This window comes from Ctenopharyngodon idella, chromosome 16 (assembly GCF_019924925.1).
Source record: "Ctenopharyngodon idella isolate HZGC_01 chromosome 16, HZGC01, whole genome shotgun sequence".
NCBI classification, from domain to species: Eukaryota; Metazoa; Chordata; class Actinopteri; order Cypriniformes; family Xenocyprididae; genus Ctenopharyngodon; species Ctenopharyngodon idella.
In genome coordinates, this window is record NC_067235.1 from 27771764 (window position 1) to 27793440 (window position 21677).

The window sequence follows — 21677 nt, forward strand, 5'->3', positions numbered from 1 at the left end:
AGCTGATCTGCACTGCTGATGTCAAAGATCCTGATGGCTATATGTGGAGAAAGAGGCGAAATATCACAGCTTTCTCTGAGCATATCCATTACACTGCCTTTTGAGAGAAAACTAATGCAACTTTGGGTGAGTTACATAACTTACTTCAGTGCAAATATTATGGACCTCACTGTATTGCAGATCTAGTCTCTGCTGTGTTTCACATACGATGCAAGTCCTCGTTACAGTATGTGATTGTCTTCCATGTGCTGTATATAATCATAGTGCTGTGCATCAGTGTGCTTAAAAATGAAAACATGTGGGAACGATCTTTGGCTCCTGCGGGGGAAAAAAATGCTAGGTGAATAAAGTCAAATGATCAGGATCATTTACAAGAGTTAATTTACGCTGCGATCAGTGAGAAAGAAGGGAGTTATTTCTGGTAATATGTAGTACAAAACCCACATGAAGTGTTTGTTTTAAAGGGTTAGTTCACCCAAAAATGAAAAATCTGTCATTAATTACTCACCTTCATGTCGTTCCAAACCCGTAAGACTTTCGTTCATCTTCGTAACACAAATGAAGATCTTTTTGGTGAAATCTGAGAGCTTTCTGTCCCTCCATAGGCAGCTACACAACTGAAAATTTGATGCTTCAAAAAGTTCATAAAGAGATCGTAAAACTAATTCATATGAATTGAGTGGTTTAGTCCAAATTTTTTGAAGAGACTTGATCTCTTTATATGATTGAATTTAGGCTTATATTCACATGTAAACATTCATCAACTCACACATCAGTTGTGGTAACGAAAGTCCTATAGGTGTGGAACGACAAGGGCGAGTATGACAGAATGACAGAATTTTCATTTTTGGGTGAACAACCCATTTAAAGACATTGTTCAAAATGAGAATTCTGTCATCATTTACTCACTTTCATGTTGCTCTAAACCTGTATGGAAGAAGTTTTGAAAAACTGTTTTTGTCCATGCAATGACAGTAAATGGGGTCCCAAACAAGCAACCCAATTAGATATTCAGTATATCAGGACAAAAATCCCATGAGCAAAAACCACCAGATGTGGAATGGAAGTGCCACTGAAATTAATGGAAACACTAACGGCCAGTTAGTCACCAGTTCAACCAGGAAGAAATGAGATACATGGGTGAAATCACTTCCATACATGATCACCCCTCCTCATGAGGTGACAATGCGTAAAATAAATTACAGGACAAAAGCCAGTTTGGGTGTAAGTAAAGAAGAATTTTTGAAAACTGTTTCTGTTTCAAAACAACTCAATTGGACCCCACTGACTTTCAGTATATGGACAAAAACAACAACAAAACAAAACAAACAAAAAAAAAGACATTTTTCAAAATATATTCTTTTATGCTACACAGAAGAAATTAAAGGGTTAGTCCACCCAAAAATGAAAATAATGTCATATATTATTCACCCTCATGCCGTAAGACCTTCGTTGATCTTCGGAACACAAATTAAGATATTTTTGTTGAAATCCGATGGCTCAGTGAGGCCTGCATAGCCAGCAATGACATTTCCTCTCTCAAGATCCATTAATGTACTAAAAACATATTTAAATCAGTTCATGTGAGTACAGTGGTTCAATATTAATATTATAAAGCGACGAGAATATTTTTGGTGCGCCAAAAAAAACAAAATTACGACTTATTTAGTGATGGCCAATTTCAAAATACCACTTCAGGAAGCTTCGGAGCGTTATGAATCAGCGGTTCAGAGCGCCAAAGTCACGTGATTTCAGCAGTTTGGCGGTTTGACACGCGATCCGAATCATGATTCGACACAAAAGATTCATAACGTTCCGAAGCTTCCTAAAGCAGTGTTTTGAAATCGGCCATCACTAAATAAGTCGTTATTTTGTTTTTTGGCGCGCCAAAATATTCTCGTCGCTTTATAATATTAATATTGAACCACTGTAGTCACATGAACTGATTTAAATATGTTTTTAGTACATTAATGGATCTTGAGAGAGGAAATGTCATTGCTGGCTATGGAGGCCTCAATGAGCCATCGGATTTCAACAAAAATATCTTAATTTGTGTTCCGAAGATTAACGTAGGCCTTACGGGTCTGGAACGCCATTAGGGTGAGTAATTAATGACAGAATTTTCATTTTTGGGTGAACTAACCCTTTAAGTCATGCAGGTTTGGAACAACATGAGGGTCAGTAAATTATGACAATTTTAATTTTTGGTTCAACTAGTCCTTAAAACAATGCCCTTTCTCTCTCTCTCTCGGTTTTGATTTATGCATTTCTCAAACTTAATTTTTTATGATGCCTTATAATAGAAGTAAATAACTACACTTGTCTTTGATAGACATAATTTCAGACAAATTCTAAGATAATATGCCAATTTAAACCCAGAAATAGATAAGCATTCCCATGTATGTCCCAATCATGTCCCAAAATGCCAAGCATCCTAATACACCTCACAAAAGATGGTAGACCTCATAGGATGTTGTTCACCTTTGAAACGTTCCCCCAGCAATCCAAACATATGTAACTATACTGGCTAGAAAGAATAATACTAAATTTGCCTGTAGGTCTGGTGAGACTTTGCCTTTTTAAAAACATTAATATGAATAACTGGGCGTGATGAGCTCACAGTGCCCGAGGCTCACTCCCTGTCAGTTCTAGAACGATGATTTATTCAATAGCCTTCTAGAAGCGTGAGCGACAAACGGCCGGCTCCTGTACTCCCATGAAAACCATGCTCAGGTTTATGTCTGAATTAATCATTCATGCATGTCAATTATTTAGGCACGCATGTAATTCTGATAGAGAAAGCCCTATTTTTCAGAAGACAGCTGTAAACCACATGTAAAAAAAAAAAAAAAAGTGCCTTTGTTTTGTCTCAAGATGCACACCAGCAATGTTTTTCTAAGGCACGTGTATAAAAGCTACTTAAATGTCCTTTAACTAAGGCCTAATCCTGGTTTAATTTAAGCGTTGTCTGTGAAACCGGGCCATTATATCATATACAAATGACTGAAATATAACATATATCTGGATGAATAGGGAAGACTGAGGTGAGTAACCAAAGATCAAGGTTTAGCTTGTTAGCATGGCCCCATTAGCCCCTGCTGTGACTACAACATCTGGCCTCAAAGAGCATCTTTTTCCATTAGCAGTCATTCAAAAATATCAGAGTATTCTGATGACATTTCAATTGTGAGATATTTAAAATGTCATTATTATTTTCAAACAACTGCAAATATTTCATTATACTATAGTAGATATTTCATAAGTGCCTGATTCTTTTTTTGAGGCTCTTAAAATTGCAAAATGGACTTATTTTCCCCTGTCTGCTGCATTTAACATTATAGCTCAGGATAGTTGTCAGTAAAGGATTTGGGACTGTGCACTTTCTTGTATTGTCATCAGCCAATCAGTAGTGCCAAGATGTAATTTTCATGATGTAAAAAACTGGAAGTATAACCGAGCACCCTTGGGCAAAGAAGGGGTCCTTCACCAGTTGAAGAAGGGAAGTGCCAATAAAATAAATGGAAACACTAATGACCAGTTAGTCACCAGTTCAACCAATCAGAAAAGAGCTACAGGATGAAATCACTATCATACATGAACACCACCCTCCAGAGGTGACAATGTGTAGAAATATAAAGAATTTACAGGACAAAAACAACAACAACAACAAAAAAAAAAAAAATAGAAATATCGCGGCTGACCAGGCAGAGGAAAAAAAAAAAAGTGTACACACACTGTTATGATTTACACTGTTATACCTCTAGTGAGGTGTACTTTACATTACCTTACGCAGTTTTGGGACAAATAGTAGGTCTTTAAACTACTTTAATTTGAAGCTGATGAATATGGGAATGTTATACAAAAGCGTGAGACATAGCAGGGAAAAAAAAACAGGATACAGATGTTGAAATTCCCCGGAATTACACTGAAAACGTGTTATGTCAAAAGCGCGCGTCAATAAAATGTAACGTTAAATCTTGAAATATCAACAATCATTCAGCAAGTAAAGTCAATAAAAAAATTACTCACTTTCGTAGTTCAAGTTAGTTCCTTGCTAGGCTTCCCAGTGGCTCTCCAATCTGAGCTCATTTAAAGAGAAGCGCGCGCGCCAATGTTTCCTTTAAAACATTGTCTCCAAGCGCATAAACAGACAATATGACGACGACTTGTAGGTCTTCAAACCGTTTCGGTTTAAATCACGTCTCAAAAAGTCAGACGAATTAAATAATGAGTCGCGCAAAGCTACGGTTGTTTATTCTGGCCAGCTCTCCAGTTCCCTCTGAACGCGGGCAGATCCACATGAGATGAAGGTGTGTGGAAGGGATGCGGGAGGATCGAAGTGTCAGTGCGCTCGTTCAGATCGCAGGAACAATGTGCACGATGAGGTGAAATTGGTAGGCGAAACACAGCAGCATGAGCGAACGCGTGATACACATGTCCCCTCCCACAGTTCCTGCCTCTCTCCAAGCGCGTGCGGCACACTAATGCATTATCTCAATTCAGAATAATTCAGCATAACGTCTGTGATGCAACTGCACAGTGAGATCAACGACAACGTCTTATGTCTCATGGCAGGGGACACATACATGAGTAACATTAGTAGTTATTATTTTTTGTCTTTTTTTTTTCTGTGGACATTTTCTTTATTCAAACCGTACAAAAGCAAAATTCAGCCGGCAATGAAAATTCTGTCATCCACTTTATTTTGTGCAGCAAAAAATGATAATCAATGTTGTTTGAATGCCAACATTCTTCGGAATATTTTCTGCAGAAGATGAGAGTGAATAAATGATGACAGAATTTTCATTTTAGCTGTACTATCCCTTTAAGAAAAATACATCAAGTAAGCTCCGGTTGGCTGAATTCAGTTCTGTACTTGGTTTACACATATTTCTAAGAGAATATTATTTTTCATGAGTCACCAGCAGGTTGTTATATGGTAGAATATTAATCATCATTGAAGTTCAACAAGTACAGCATCTTACCTGAAACATGTTGAGAAGACCTGTGGTGGAAAACGAATGCACTACATTTGGAAAGAAAATATATATCTATATAAAGGAGCACTATGAAAACACATCAGATCTCAATGGGGAAAAATATCATGCTGGATATCTATACTGATATGGACTGGGTAATGTGTCAGGAACGAAAGGATGCCACATCATTTGATGGAAATGAAAATCATCAACCTACAGAGGACTGAATTCAGAGACACCCCGAAAATCAAAGTGAAAAAATGATGCAGCAGCCTAGTCCATTTTGCTAAAATTTCATTGCACTCAGTAGTTTTTATGGCTTATATGCATGCCTGACAACGTTGGGACATGCTCCTAATGAGACGACAGATGGTGTCCTGGGGTATTTCCTCCCAGATCTGGACCAGTGCATCACTGAGCTCCTGGACAGTCTGAGGTGCAACCAGGCGGCGTCGGATAGACCGAAACATAACGTCCCAGAGGTGTTCTATTGGATTCAATGGTATCAATTCCTTCATCCTCCAGGAACTGCCTGCATACTCTCGCGACATGAGGCCGGCATTGTCGTGCACCAGGAGGAACCCAGGACCCACTGCACCAGCGTAGGGTCTGACAATGAGTCCAAGGATTTCATCCCGATACCCAATGGCAGTCAGGGTGCCATTGTCTTGCCTGTAGAGGTCTGTGCGTCCCTCCATGGATATGCCTCCCCAGACCATCACTGACCCACCACCAAACCGGTCATGCTGAACGATGTTACAGGCAGCATAATGTTCTCCACTGCTTCTCCAGACCCTTTCACGTCTGTCACGTGCTCAGGGTGAAACTGCTCTCATCTGTGAAAAGCACAGGGTGCCAGTGGCGAACCTGCCAATTCTGGTGTTCAATGGCAAATGCCAATCAAGCTCCACAGTGCCGGGCAGTGAGCACAGGGTCCACTAGAGGACATCGGGCCCTCAGGCCACCCTCATGAAGTCTGTTTCTGATTGTTTGGTCAGAGACATTCACACCAGTGGCCTGCTGGAGGTCATTTCGTAGGGCTCTGGCAGTGCTCATCCTGTTCCTCCTTACACAAAGGAGCAGATACCGGTCCTGCTGATGGGTTAAGGACCTTCTACAGCCCTGTCCAGCTCTCCTAGAGTAACTTCCTGTCTCCTGGAATCTTCTCCATGCTCTTGAGACTGTGCTGGGAGACACAGCAAACCTTCTGGCGATGGCACGTATTGAATTGTATTGTATCCTGAATTCACTATATTTATGATGTCCACAAAAAAAGCTCAGAGCTCAATAAATTTGGTTTCATTTTATCTGCAGATAATAGCAACGGCTGACACAGGCACTATAAATTTTTGTTCCTGCTTGATGGTGCACATATTAAAGATATAAGAGCAAAGAGAGAAGACATCACAATTGGACATCATGGGGCCGAACTCTGCAGAGGCCCAAATGAGATAGGGATGATGATCAGAGCGGGACGTCTACATGATGCTCTATAGCACAGAGAGGTCACTGAAGTGCAAAGCTATAATGATCTATGATTACCTGTGGCAGTTTTTGATCTCGACTTTTCCGCTGTATTAACCACCTCTGCAGGGATGGCAGAACAGACGGTTTGCGGAAATAGCTTCTTTTGCTATTAACTCAACCTCCATTACCCAAGAGACTGGGGAAGATAGTCATGAAAAAAAAAAAAAAAAAAAAAATATATATATATATATATATGAGAAACAGCAAAAAAAATGACACCATAATTGAAAATACACTGTCAAGTTATCAGTTCTCTTTTACTCATTGACCTTTAGCCATTGTGTATGCAGCTTCAATCTGAAACAAGCCTTCTTAAAAAAGAGCAAAAGCATGTAAGGACTTTTACTGTGATGAATGCTACACCATTGTGTTGAGCTCAGGGCTTTATGTGGTGTATTTCACTTTTCCATTACAGCTCAAGGGGAAGGTATTTTCTGCACTATCTGACATCACAGAACCATTTTATTACTTACCACAAGTGTAAAACATGAGGACAATGTCTGAAGTAATAAAATGTGGACTATAATATAATGACCTACATATATACAGGCTTTAAAAAGCTTATGTTTTATGTTCACACACACTTTATATAGCATCACAAGTCATTATTTATCTGACTTTATGGTAAAGTGCTTGTGGTGACTGCTTCACGTAAGGAGTTTTTCGTTATAAGGAAAGTGTGTGAGCCTCACTTTTACAGCATCAGCAAACACAATAACAGGTTGATATACAGTATGTTCTACTGGTAATTTCACTAAATAATGACAACTTTTGGCCTATGCTCTATTCAATGCTTTCATATGGCTTTGGAAGTCTTGGAGCTTGGTATTTTAATGGTACTTTTTATCATCTTTAGAGCTTGACAGTGTGAATTAACATCCACCTCATTGTATTCTGCTGAACATTTCCTTATGTGAAAATTTTATCACTGTTTTAAAAGGTTAGTTGAGGTGTGAGATATATATACATGACTGTTTAAAAGTTTGGGCACAATAAGATTTTCTTTAAAGAAATTAATAATTTTATTCAGCAAGAACCCAATAAATTGATCAAAAGCGTGAGTAAACATGTATATACAAAAAAAATCTATTTCAAATAAATGCTGTTCTTTTGAACTTTCAAAGCATCAAAGAACCTTAAAATTCATGGTTCCATAAAAATATTAAGCAGCACAATTGTTGATAATAATAATAAATGTTTCTTGAGCGCCAAATTAGTATTTCAGATTAATTTCTGAAGGATCATGTGACACTTAAGTCTGGAGTAATGATGCTGGAAATTCAGCTTTGCATCACAGGAATAAATTACAATTTTAATATATTCAAATAGAAAACAGTTATTTTAAATTATAATAATATTTCACAATATTACTGATTTTACTGTATTTTTTCTGTATCAAATAAATGCAGCCTTGGAAGGCATAAGAGACTTCTTATAAAACAAAAATTTAGCCAAAAAATGTAACCGATCCCAAACTTTGGAATGGTACTATAATATAATATAATATATTGTGAGTGTGTGAGAAAACATTTATTTAAAAATTTGCAGATCAAGATCTTCATATTTAAGACTCAAAACTCTCTCCTCCAGAAAACAAAAGACATGGAATGGCGTGGATATTAAAGATGAAATTACTAAGTATGAATGGAAACAAAAAATAGAATGAAAACTCAAAGGGAAACAATTGATACACATTTTAGACAAATATAATATAAATGGATAATGAGTTTGTACATCACAGCTTCAGTATTAGATTCAGTGCTACCTGATTACGTATTAATTATGGGAAACAGAGTCACTCTATTTAACTGTCTTTGGTTTATTAGACTCTTTACAGGAAACTGTAACCTCAACAATAAATAAAAATGATCACTTTTTATTTATTGCAGTCCAAATATAGTCAACTTGATGGTTTGCTACATGCTCTGGCTATGAAAAAGGGCCTACTAGCCTTTAAAAAGATATGAAGGTCATTTATCGAACTTGTAGAAAGTTATCATTTTGCTAAACTGGAATGACCTACCTATTTGACATGGAACAGACAGTTATGCAAGCAGCAATCAGTGCCTTTGTCCCAATGAGCCATTGAGTTTTTGTCTGAGACAGAAATAAGACAGAATTTATCATTTTTTCATGCAACATCCCTTTAAGTTCCTGTAGTAAGAAATATCCACTAAAAATATTTTCAAAATGTATCATTTAAAGATTACAACAGAGCATTTTCAAAATGAAAATTAAACAAATAAATATTATCTGGGCAAAACAAAAAAAAAACAAAAAAAAGAATTTGCTTTTAAAAAAAAAAAAGTTATTTTAAACATAATGACTTGAACTGGGAAAACAAATCCTGCCTCCCAGGAATTTGGTCTAACCTTGCAATTACTGTACCTTTGTAAAATTCAGACAGATACAATGTTCATTCAACAACACAGCAGGATGCACTAGCTCTCCATATCTCATCACAGTGGAATGTGGCCCCAACTGTGGCTTCATGTCCGTCTCAATACTCACTCCTAAATAGCCCATCACAATGATTGTACATGCCTAAATGCTGGAAATGAGTCTATTCCAGTCTCTGCCTGGTTCCTTTGTACGATGAATAACCACTTTTTCCTTCTGTGGCCAGAGATGTATGAGGAATGAATAAGCAAGAGGGAATTTGACAGAGAGAGGGTTGAGACAAGGGCAGATAGCTATCAAAGCCAGAAGTGAACGGTGATTTTTATTTTGATGAGCCACCACGTTATTACATGGATGACCTGGTGGACACTTCAGGGGCTTAATCACTGCAAAATTACATAATAGGGACTTATTCTGAGATAAGTGACACAAAAAGACATGCCCTCACGTACAAGTGCAGATGTGACTGTGATGAGACGGGCTGTTTAAAACTCACAACATTAAAGCAACAAATAAAAATGTGCTCAAAAGGATGAGGCTTACAAAGGTCATTTTCTCTGAAATGTTTTAGGAATTTAACCACCATGCTCTCGAAAGAGACTCCAAGGCCATTTTAAAAGCTCCAAAAACATACTTAATATTTAAAGCTGCCGTCCGTAACTTTTTTTTGGTTAAAAATGATCCAAAATCAATTTTTGAGCATGTACATAACCAGCCAGTGTTCAAAACTATCTCCTTACCTTAGCCCAATTCACAACGGTAAGCTTGTAATAATGTTTTCTAATTCGAGTGGTACTGGTAGGTTTCAGGTTCGTCTTTGCGTCAATACGTCACGTCTGTTTACATAAAGAAGTAGGCTATATCATGTGAGGATGCTGCAGGTGGCGGATCATTTATAGCCTTTTCTCAAAGCAGCTGGAATAATTAAACTTAGCATTTTGATGGCGGATTGTATGGTATGTAAAAAAGGTTTGGACTACAACGAGCTTCTTCCCAGGTTGGTGACATCATAAACCCTGCAATTAACATAAACCCTGCCCACTGGAACATGCAACAAAGTGGGCGAGGCCATGTCGCGCGGCATTATGGAAGCGGAAGAGTTGTCTACACCAGACGTGTGCGGCGCGACGCGTCAAAATAGAACCCATTATATTCAGTGATGTTGTCTACACTGGATGCGGCGCGGAAGACAGCTTCCAGAATCTACACGAGTTCAATGCTGGATTTGCACCAAGGCTATTAATGAAAGATGAAGCAGTTCCCACTTTAAAAGCAGAAGCTGCTGTTTATGGGTCCCCAACTGTAAGTACATTTCATTGTTTGTGTTTAAATGTATTCTGTTGCTATTTTTTGGTTGCATCAAGGACGTAAACAAAGACCAACGCGTTTTTGCTTCGCTAGCCAGTTAGATAAATTCTATTGCATACTTCAACAAACGCCAACAAACACCAACAAACTTCTGTGTTCATAGACAAACAGTTGTTCATGCTATAATTTAAACGATACCTTTACAAAAATGCTACTACTCAGTCATGTATTCGGCTACAGTAAAGTAGCAGTTTTTAAAACCGTGCTTGCAGAGGTTCTGCTTGACCCTCTTCATCATTACTGCTCTCTGGGTCTGATTCGGGCTCAATTTGATACGGCAATATTGATGCCATTATTTATATTTCCACTGAAGCACATGTAACAACTAATGGTAAGGGGCATGGCGTTTCCGGACGCTTCAGTGAATCACAATACACTGGGCCAGCTAACCAATCTGAGCCCATTGCACATTTTGGAGGGAGTGGTATCATAGAAGCAGGAAGTCAAACCAGCTGTTCAAATGACAATGGAAACAGCGGTGTAGAATAAAGGTAAAATACATGAAAAATACAGCGTTAAAGGTGCAATATGTAAAAATTTTGTCCGCTAGAGGTCGCTAGAGGCCTATTCAAAACAAAGGCGTAGCTTGATGACGCCAAGTTGGAGCGCGGAATCTTGGGACATGTGGTCTTCTCCTCAACGGATGGTGCAAATGAATAGGGATAGGACTCGGGAAGAAATCATGTTCATGGATGCGATTATTAACGTTATCGTAGTATGAAGCAGAGCAGGACCGAGTGTTGTGGGAGCTGAACGAGGCCGCTGGAGCGATTGCGCAACACACGCCTCGCGAGCAGCAGAACTTTTATTATGCCACAATCGCTGGCGCCGCTTCCGCTTTTCCGGTCATTAGTATGACGTAACGCAGATCTGTTTATCATATTAGATACATTTGAGAGTGTTGAAAATGATGTTATAACGTTACTCTGTTCGCTCTGGTGGCTGCTGTGAGACACTTGTTTGAGACACACTGCAGTAAGCTAGATCGATTTTGAATATCATATTAAATGCTGGATGGCTTGTGTTGATAAATGGCATGCGATTCATTTTAAAATGTATTGTATGATGGAGAAAATTCTGTATTACTGTTATTAAAAATAAAGCTGCATCTGATTATGCTATGTTAGCTACTTGACAAAATAGTGTTTTTCTCTGAGGCATGGTAAAGCATGGTACTCGCAAAAAATCAAGAAAATTAGATTTAAACAATAAGACTAAACGTGTTGAGCTATATAACAACAATTAATTTTCTGTCTATAAATATATCAAAACAGTTGTTGCCTTGTCTATTAAAAAGTGTAATATATTAAAGTGTCTTTAGTGTTTCCATGGTTTCCACAAAATAAAACCCGAAACCGAGACAGACCGAGGGTTAACGCGGGTATGACACAATTGACAGGCGACTCCTCACACGTCCCGGAGCCTTGGTTAAAATTGCAATTTTCTCACGATTTACAAATAGTTGGAAACATTTGGGATATTTTAAGTACTCAAGTGAACAAAATATATAACACTGGCCTAGTGGTTTTTGGATATTTTACTGCAAAAATATTACATATTGCACCTTTAAGACATAAAAAAATGAAGCATTAAGACAAACACAATCAAGCCCCATAAACACAATCAGGCCTAGAAAAAAAACAGTGAACTACCCCTTTAAGAGTACTAAAATGTGACAAAATATGTGGAATTATTGCACACAACAATATGCAAAGCAAAAGTCGATTGGTATCATTTTGTTGCTGCTTAACACGAACAGTGTTTTTTTCCGGTCTCTGACCCTCTTTACACTTCACATTTAGACGTTCTAATTCTAACGTGGCTAAAAGAAAGGCTGCTTTCTTGTCAAAATACCTCATGCATTAATGATTCAAGTTCTTTTGCAAATGGAACACACTTTAGGCAGTGAAAGTTAATGAAAGAGAACAAATCTTGTCAGCGCCATTGCTTCAGTAGGCTACGTGAGTATGTGCGTGTGTGTCTGCGTGGTTTTAAAAAAAGCCCTGGACCGCTCTGGTGAAAAGGGCAGGCTAAGAAAAAGAGAGAAAAGGAGAGATGCAAAGAAAGATTTGAAGGCCAAACATAAATTTGATTAAACTAATTTGTCTGATAGGCTTCAATGTTCAGAATTCCCACAATAAACATGTCATATCATCACAGAAATCAGGTCCCGGCACTACATTAATTGAACACCAAATGACAATATAATAATCGCTCCATTATTGCAAACTTCAACCTCCGCAGAGATCAAACAGGAAGTATGAGATTATTCATCTATATTACATTAGCTTCTCGCTCTCTGGATCAGCTCCATCTCTCTTCCGTCTCTTCTTAATCATCCTTCTCCATCTGACTCAGACATGTGACCTGCACTACAAGTGACCTCTGTTTTCCTGGCATTTTCTCTCAGAGTCTCCTTAATATATATGTGCAAATATCCTTAAAAAGACAGGGCACCCAAAAATGAACACTCACCAGATTATCACTCAGACATATCACTCAAAAGATGCATGTGTTAGTTTATTCTGTGGAACACAAAAGGAAAAAGCAGAATACATAAATCTACACATATTGTATCTAATCTACCCTAAACAAAATGTATCAAAATATATCATTACGAAGACTCCACTACAAAAATATGAGTAGACTGCCAAAGGTGCTGCAGCACAACCACATCCATCTTGAGGATGCAAAATGCTTCTCGAATATCTGTGAGGTCTCAATGGGATTTACAAAACGCCATTAAAGACGGGACAGTACCCACTTTATTTGGACCAACTTGCTCTTCAGAATCTCAACCTGTAAGTATGATTAATTCACATTAGAGCTTGGCTATTGTATGCGCTGTTATGATACAGTTAATGGCGCAGTTCCCACATGTGCACCGCAATAAATTATAAATATACACATCGGTTTGTTGAAGGACATACACTTGTTAATGCTAAAGGTGAGGAATTACAGTTGCAACATCTCATATTTTACGACAAACTCAGCAGTGTATCACTGAGAAACGTCCTGCTCAAGTCATCCTTGCGACGGAGGTTCGGGTTGAATAACTACTTCCAATGTTTCATCATCAGACTCGCGCTTGGATTGATATGGTAAAATCAACGCCATCTTTACTGTCTTTACAGTGTGTACAATCGCTGAGCTTTAGGAATCCTCTGGAGCTGAAGTTCAGTTATGGTAATGGGCGTTTCGTTTTCGCATGCGCTGTAAGCGGAAGACTAATCACAACAGACTGGGCCATCTGGCCAATCAGAGCAGAGCAGGTTCGAGGAAAGGAGGGATTTAGAGAGACTGGAGCATTGGATGAGTCGTTAGAGAATCATTGAATTTCTGATGCATGTAAACCTGTTATAGGAGACCTCCAAAACAAAATTAGGAACCTTTAAAATAGCATAATTGGGACACTTTAAGATACCTATTTCAGTGACATCTGTCAGGTAATAAAAACATTTTATGTGTTGTTTAAAAAAATAAATAAATAAATAAATAAATAAATAAAGTTAATTAAAGTTTAACTAATTTTTGTTTTTTCTTCATTCATCAATTTTACTCTAATTTTACTTGATTTATGATTTTCAGTTATTTTATTTTAATTTATTATTATTATTTTGCATGTGTAAAGCACTGAGTTTCCACTGTGCATAAAAACTGTGCATTCTATATAAATAAGCTTGCCTTGCCTTTAAAGTGTGTCAACATTGTGTCAGGATATTGAAGGTCATAGAAATGAATGTTTTGGACATGAATTGTTATGTCAGTCAGTCAAGCTAGTATTTTATTTATGCATTTGGCAGATGCTTTTATTCAAAGCAACTTACAATGCATTTTAACAGTTCATGCGGGAATAGAACCCATCACCTTGCTGTTGCTAGTGCCATTCACTGCTGTTTGAGCTACAGGAATGCATAGAAAGTCATGCACATCTGCACACATCAAAGTGCAATGTGTTGCCAACACATCCAGAGCTTTTGCTGCAAACAAATGCAAGCTTTCACTGCCTTTTCAACCGACTATGCTCAAGGTCTCATACTGTACTGAGAATGACCCAAGACTGACTTATAGCATAATTTAAGCAGACGCTAACACACACGCACACACACACAGAGAGAGAGAGAGAGAGAGAGAGAGAGAGAGAGAACACACTGACATTCTGCTGTTGTCTGAATCTGTTCCGCTAAATGACTCACTTCAATAGTTCGGCTTTAGAACATCAACATGCTGGTAGACTTCTCTCATTCTCATTCTCTCTCGCCCCTCACTTTCTGAACACAAAGCCGCTAAATGCTATCCTTTCAAAACCACGCCAACCCTGTCGAGTCTAATGAGAACATCGGTGCAAAATTGGCATTCCATTTACGCAAAGGAATAACTAAAAATGCTGACAGAACAAGGAACATAAAGGCTATAACAAGAGGCTGCAGCCAATCTGTGCAAATCAAGATCTCATTTCAAAGTCCAACATTTGCTCTTTTGGATTCACAAACAAGGACACAGATCTGTCATTGCGTGGCATGAAATGAAAATATCAGACACTTTAAATCTTGGCAGCCACAGAGCATCCGAAAGCCTGATGTTGCCGAGATCACCGCCTTTGAGAATTCTGTGGATGTTTTTCAGGTATTTTAAGCAGGAGCAACTGAAGCCACAGTGTAAACAGTTCTCCATATAGACCACCAGGACAGTGACTGAAGCGATTTCAGTAGTTTTGCTATATCTTCTGCCATACTGAGCAACTAAATTAGGCTTTTCTAATCTCTTCAGCCACACACACCCTCTCTGCAAAAGTTTTCCTTGCATATCACTCTATATCGGTCAATACTGTCAGATAAAAAAGTCAAATAATTTTGATTAAATTAATTAAATTTAGTTTAAATAAACACTACGTTCAAAATTTGGGGTCGGTAAGATTTTTTTGTGTGTGTTTTATGAGATATTAATACATTTATTCATCAACAATGCATTAAATTGGTCAAAGTTGACAGTAAAATCTACAATCTATTTTACAATGGATTTCTATTTCAAATAAATGCTTGAACTTTTCATGTATCAATGAATTCTGGAAAAAAATATGGTTTTCACAAAAATATTAAGCAGCACAACTGTTTTCAACATGTATAATAATAATAATAATAATAAATGTTTCTTGAGCATCAAATTAGCATTTTAAAATGATTTCTGAAGGATCATGTGACACTGAAGACTGGAGTAATGATGCTGAAAAATCAGCTTTGTCATCACAGGAATAAATTCCTAGTATTGCTAGAACAAGGGATTACTTAAAATGAGGGAAATTATCTAAATATCTCAAACTTGAGTTGACATATGTTGACACAAAAAGAAAAAAAGCAGTTGTGTTGTATTTACATGTTGTGCAAGGAAAACCTTGTAAGTGCAAGTGTATACACTTCACATATTGAGATCTTAGTTTATCTGAAGATTAACATGTAGGTTCTTTCAGCCTTATGCAAACCAATTCTCACAAGTCATTTTCATTTATTTAACCAATTTCGTCTGGCCTCAAGGGCATTGGCGGCCCTCTGTCCAAACAATTTTCATTTGGGCCAATCAATGTATAAAGAGGCAATTAACAAGCCAGACTGAAACTAATACAGACAAGAAACAACACACAGCAGGAACATACGACTGATGCTGATTTAGCATCCATTGCAAAGATAACAGAAATTTGCAGACATGTTTAATGAACGCAGTGGAAATGGAAAGCAGTGGCATCAGCTAAAGTGCCCCTGTAGATGTTAAGTGACAATGTGCTGGGAATGTAACCGGTGCCAGATTGATTCAGTGTAGTGGAAGTAAAGATGACATCTGTCTGCTCGTATAAGTTTCCATGTTTTATAGCGCTATACAAGGAAGTATAAAAGTTTCTCAATTTCAAGCTCCCTCTGATTTTATAAGATGGTCAGCAGGGTTGTACAAGGTTCAGTTCCTGAATTTGAATTGAGATAGCAGACATGCCAGAACTGAATAAAATAACTGCTTTATTTATTTTTCTATGAATCACTCATAAACATATCTGGCATTTCCAAAAAAAATTGATAATTTTTGCTCGTTTATTTTTACATTTTATGCTGCCACATTTTATCTATTTCTCTCCAGGGGGTTAAAGGGTTAGTTCACCCAAAAATGAAAATAATGTAATTTATTACTCACGGTCATGCTGTTCCACACCCGTAAGACCTTCGTTCATCTTCGGAACACAAATTAAGATATTTTTGATGAAATCCGATGGCTCAGTGAGGACTCTATTGCCAGCAATGTCATCGTCACCTCTCAAGATCCAGAAAGTTACTCAAAACATTTTTAAAACAGTTCATGTGAGTACAGTGGTTCTACCTTAATATTATAAAGTGACAAGAATACTTTTTGTGCGCCAAAAAAAAACAAAATAACGACTTTTCAATAATATCTAGCGATTTCAAAACACTGCTTCGAAGCTTTACGAATCTTTTGTTTCGAATCAGTGATTCGATCATGTATCAAACTGCTGAAATCATGTGACTTTGGCGCTCCAAAAAACTGATTCGAAACAAAAGATTTGTACAGCTTTAAAGCAGTGTTTTGAAATCGGCTGTCACTAGATATTATTGAAAAGTCATTATTTTGTTTTTTTGGCGCACAAAAAGTATTATTGTCACTTCATTCAGTTCGGTGACATTGCTGGCAATAGAGGCCTCACTGAGCCATCGGATTTCATCAAAAATATCTTAATTTGTGTTCCGTAGATGAACGAAGGTCTTACGGGTGTGGAACGACATGAGGTTGAGTAATTAATGACATTATTTTCATTTTTGGGTGAACTAACCCTTTAATAAAAGCTCTAACTTAACTGTAACGAAAGGGAGTCTAGGAGGATAGAGCAAAACAAATTATCGGTCACAAATTATACATCTAAAACAAGAATTTTTAAAGAGAAATGTCAAATAATTGTAAGCTAGTGATTACAGTTTATAAAGTTATAATTATGGATATTTTTCTTACAAAAAAGCATTGCTTCGCTTCAGAAGGCCTATATTAACCCCCTGGAGCCGTATGGATTACTTTTATGATGGATGGATGTGCTTTTTTGGGCTTCAAAAAAAAAAAAAAAAGCACCATTCACTCCCATTATAAAGGCTAGGAAGAGGCAGGATAATTTTTAATATAACTCTGATTGTGTTTGGCTGAGAGAAGAAAGTCATATACACCTAGGATGACTTGAGGGTGAGCAAATTACGGGATAATTTTCATTTTTGGGTGAACTATCCCTTTAATATTACATATTTAAGTCACTTTTAATCACTTATGAATAATCAGAGGTGTATCAACAAGTCAAAAACCCATTTGCATAAATGAATTTTAAGTATGAACCCCTGTTTCTGTTACAGCCTTGAGGAGAGAGAGGGAGAAGTGCCCAGCCAGATGCAAATGTTACTGAAATATACATATTCAATGCAAGTTAAATTAATCTGAGCTAAGGAAGCGAACAATCCATTATTTTGCTGAAAGTCGAAAAAATTACATTGCCAATATATAAAGTAATAGATGTAGCGGAGCTAAAATCACACAGCCAGCATAAAGACTGTTTCTACCTATAAAACCAGTCTGGGCCTTAGCTTCCAGGTCTCTCTCTCTCTCTTTCTCTCTCTCTGTGTGTGAGAAAGTCAATTGGAAGAAATTTTCATTTTCCTCACATCCCGTCTCCCCCCTCTTGACCTCCTCGATGGTCTTGCAATGTGACCAGTGAGCTGCAAGCATATCAGGCTTTGGTGTTTAATGCCAGGCACATCTCAGAAACAATAGGGAGCATCGGTTAAGTGCAAATGCCAGTGCCCAGTGATTGTGGCTGAAATTACAGGGTGGAGAGATCTGCTATTTATTCCTGTCATCTCCAAATGTTAAATCATGCAAATGCTGGGCACATAGCTGAATAAGAAGAGATGTGTCCTTCATATGTTTGGAGCTTAAGGCTAATTGCAACATCTCTGATTCTCATTCTGTTTGCTTGACCCACAACAACAGGGAACACAGGGCTGAAATGAAAGCCCCTGTGCTGAGATCCTGTTAGCAATGATTGATTTTAAACTAGAGAGGATTCAGAATACCCTTACAAAATAGTATTACAATCACCTGTAAAAACTGGCAGCTGCTGTGGGCAGATATTGATTTTAAAGAATACAGTGACGTCCAATTGACTGTTAAACTGACTGATATAATGTTAATATATTAACCTACCTGAACTACTTAAATAAATAGACAGAGCACAAAATACACAACTAAATAATACACTAAAATAATACTATAAACATAAAACACTATAATCTGCGAAGAAACACTTAACTATTTAAATCCAAAATAAAAAAGGTAATGTGTTATACATGGACTTCTTTTTTTTACTGTTTTTTACCAGAAACTATTAAATGATTTACATTTTTGACTTGCAAAAACTATTTTAACAACATTTGACTGTAAAAGCATGTTTTTTAAAATATAATATCTATTATCACTGTAAATTAGAATACATACTGTAATATATATAACCAAAATCAAACCAAAAATTATTCAGACATTTTTGATATATCTTTACTAGCGGGTGCAGGACACTGTAGTTCATTTATGTAAGTGAGGATAGCAAAATAAAGTAAACTGTGACATATTATACCCAAACATTCGTCATACAGTGGACTACCAGTAAAATTGATAAAAATTTGGAACCAAAAATTATTCAGACACTTTGACCTGATCGTGTTTTGCTTAAGTGTTATCTGACATAATTAAGATTAATATTTTCTGACACAGTTTAACTTTGAGATCTTGTCATATTTTATTACCATTTTTTTTAAACTATAGTGAATAAACTGTGTTAATGAATGAAATGTTTAGGGTGTCTGAATAAATTTTGGTTTGACTGCACATATTCCAAATATATAATATGTAAATACTGAACTAAATATGAAATATTGTAAATAATATTATAAATATATAATTTATTTATATTTATTCTTTTGGCAGAGGCTTTTATCCAAAGTGTCTTACAAATTAGGAACATCCCAAGCAATTTTATGCAATTTACAATGAAATTACATGCAGTATCCTATTAAATTAAGTATTTTATTTTATAATTTAAACTCATCAAATTAATAGGTTTTCAATAGCTTTTTCCATTAAAAAAATAGAAATACTACAATTCTATACAGTGATGTAACACTATATCACTGTAAAACTGATGGTACATAACTGATGGTGCATATGGTAGGTTAATCATAAATTACTATGGAGTATAATAAAGCACAATGGTTTACCATCTGATACAAACAGTGTACCATGGTACAAATGAAGAAAACAACTGGCAGTAGAACAACAGCTTGAAAAGCACACCTGTACCTTGAGCATTACTGGTTCAATAACTTGTTTTGACCGAGGCCAGACCAACAGAGAGCTGCAAGTTCAATGACTGGACTATTGTTAGCTGTGATCCTTTGGGAGTTTCCTTCCCCTGAAACACTGACCATCACTCATGTCCTTCACCTGCACATGGCTGCTCAATGACCCTGCCATTCTGCCGTCAATGTGCAGTTCTAATCCTAATCAATCAAATACTGTTCAAACAAAGTAGCTTCAGGACTAATATATCTAGTTGTGTAAGACACCTTTGAGCTTATTCTTCCACAGCTGTGTACAGGGACTCATATGTGCTGTGTTGGGAGCTCAGAGCTTTCGCCGTGCGAATGCTGAATCGGGTAGTTACACAACACTAGATCTCAAAGGACGCTGAGTCTACTTTTATTACAGAGGACACATTTCAAGCATTAAGAGTTCTGCAAGTGGGCTTAAAACCTTTCTGGCTTATAGCGAAGAGCTTTCTCCCTCTGGATTTGATTTATTGGGATTGGAGGTTGGGATTTAATTCAAAGGCCTACAAGGTCAACTGACCCACTAACTTTGGAGCTCCCTCACTAAAAAACGTCTCAGATAAAAGTGTCAGCTCAGAAGAGCCCGTAATGTAAGGTGGACACTCAGTTCCTTCTAGAGAAGAGCACAGGGCATGAGAATAAACTCAAACAAATGTGTATTGTAGCCAGTGTTGTTATTGTTAACTAAAACTGAAACTGTAAAAAAAAATCGTTTTCGTTAATTGAAATAAAGCTGACATAAAATAAAAATAAAATATTAGATGAACTCAAACTTAAAAAACCTTGGCAACTAACTGATATAAAATAAGTTTAAAGAAGCACTAAAATTACTAAGAATATTATTAAAATATTAAAAATATTAAAGGGATAGTTCACCCAGAAATGAAAATTTGATGTTTATCTGCTTACCCCCAGGGCATCCAAGATGTAGGTGACTTTGTTTCTTCAGTAAAACACAAATGATGATTTTTAACTCCAACCGTTGCGGTCTGTCAGTCGTATAATGCTTGTCAATGGTAACTCCATCTATAAGAGTCAAAAAAACATGCACAGACAAATCCAAATTAAACCCTGCGGCTCGTGACGGCACACTGATGTCCTAAGACACGAAACAATTGGTTTGTGCGAGAAACCGAACAGTATTTATATCATTTTTCACCTCTAAAACACCACTATGTCCAACTCCGGTTGGTGAGGTCTGAACGCGCTCTGACAAAGGAAGTGATGTCTCGCACTCATTGAAGTATAAGCGCGAGAGATCACTTCCGTCATCAGAACGCGTTTTTAGACCTTACCAACCGGATGCGCAAGGCAGTTAGACATAGTGGTGTTTTAGAGGTGAAAAATGATATAAATACTGTTCGGTTTCTCGCACAAACCGATCGTTTCGTGTCTTAGGACATCAATGTGCCGTCACGAGGCGCAGGGTTTAATTTGGATTTGTCTGTGCATGTTTTTTTGACTCTTATAGATGGAGTTACCATTGACAAGCATTATACGACTGACAGACTGCAACGGTTGGAGTTAAAAATCATCATTTGTGTTTTACTGAAGAAACAAAGTCACCTACATCTTGGATGCCCTGGGAGTAAGCAGATAAACATCAAATTTTCATTTTTGGGTGAACTATCACTTTAAAAAAGCTAAAATCAAAATATTATTAAATAGAATAACAGTATATCATACTAAAATAACCCTGATTGTAGCTATATATATATATATATATATATATATATATAAAAGAATAAAGAAATAGATAGACAGACACCCAAAATAAAAAAATAAAAAATGGGTATAACCACCTCCGGGAGCTCCCTGCAGGATTGCAGTGGTAATGTGAGGTTGTATTATCCACAGTAGTGGATACAGGAGTGTGCAGCAGCAACACAATCAGTTACACGGAGCAGACGTGATCTGGGGAATCTGATTAGATGCAGGTAAAGCCAGCAGGCTGCACATCAGATAGCACAACAGTGTCTCGCCTTCC

The 21677-nt window shown here is 37.2% G+C and overlaps 1 protein-coding gene across 3 annotated transcripts in view; it reads right to left on the minus strand.

Moving 5' to 3' along the window:
- kcnj21 (potassium inwardly rectifying channel subfamily J member 21) overlaps window positions 1–21677 on the minus strand; it is a 45371-nt gene that overhangs the window by 22745 nt on the left and 949 nt on the right. The window contains exon 1 of one of the 3 annotated variants that reach the window (XM_051864717.1): window positions 4030–4798. The exons of 1 other annotated variant lie outside the window; for it this stretch is intronic. The gene's annotated coding sequence lies outside the window, so the exon portion shown is untranslated. Of the gene's footprint in view, window positions 1–4029; window positions 4809–21677 lie in introns of those variants that run through there. One more of the 3 variants, XM_051864719.1, reaches the window with a different exon arrangement.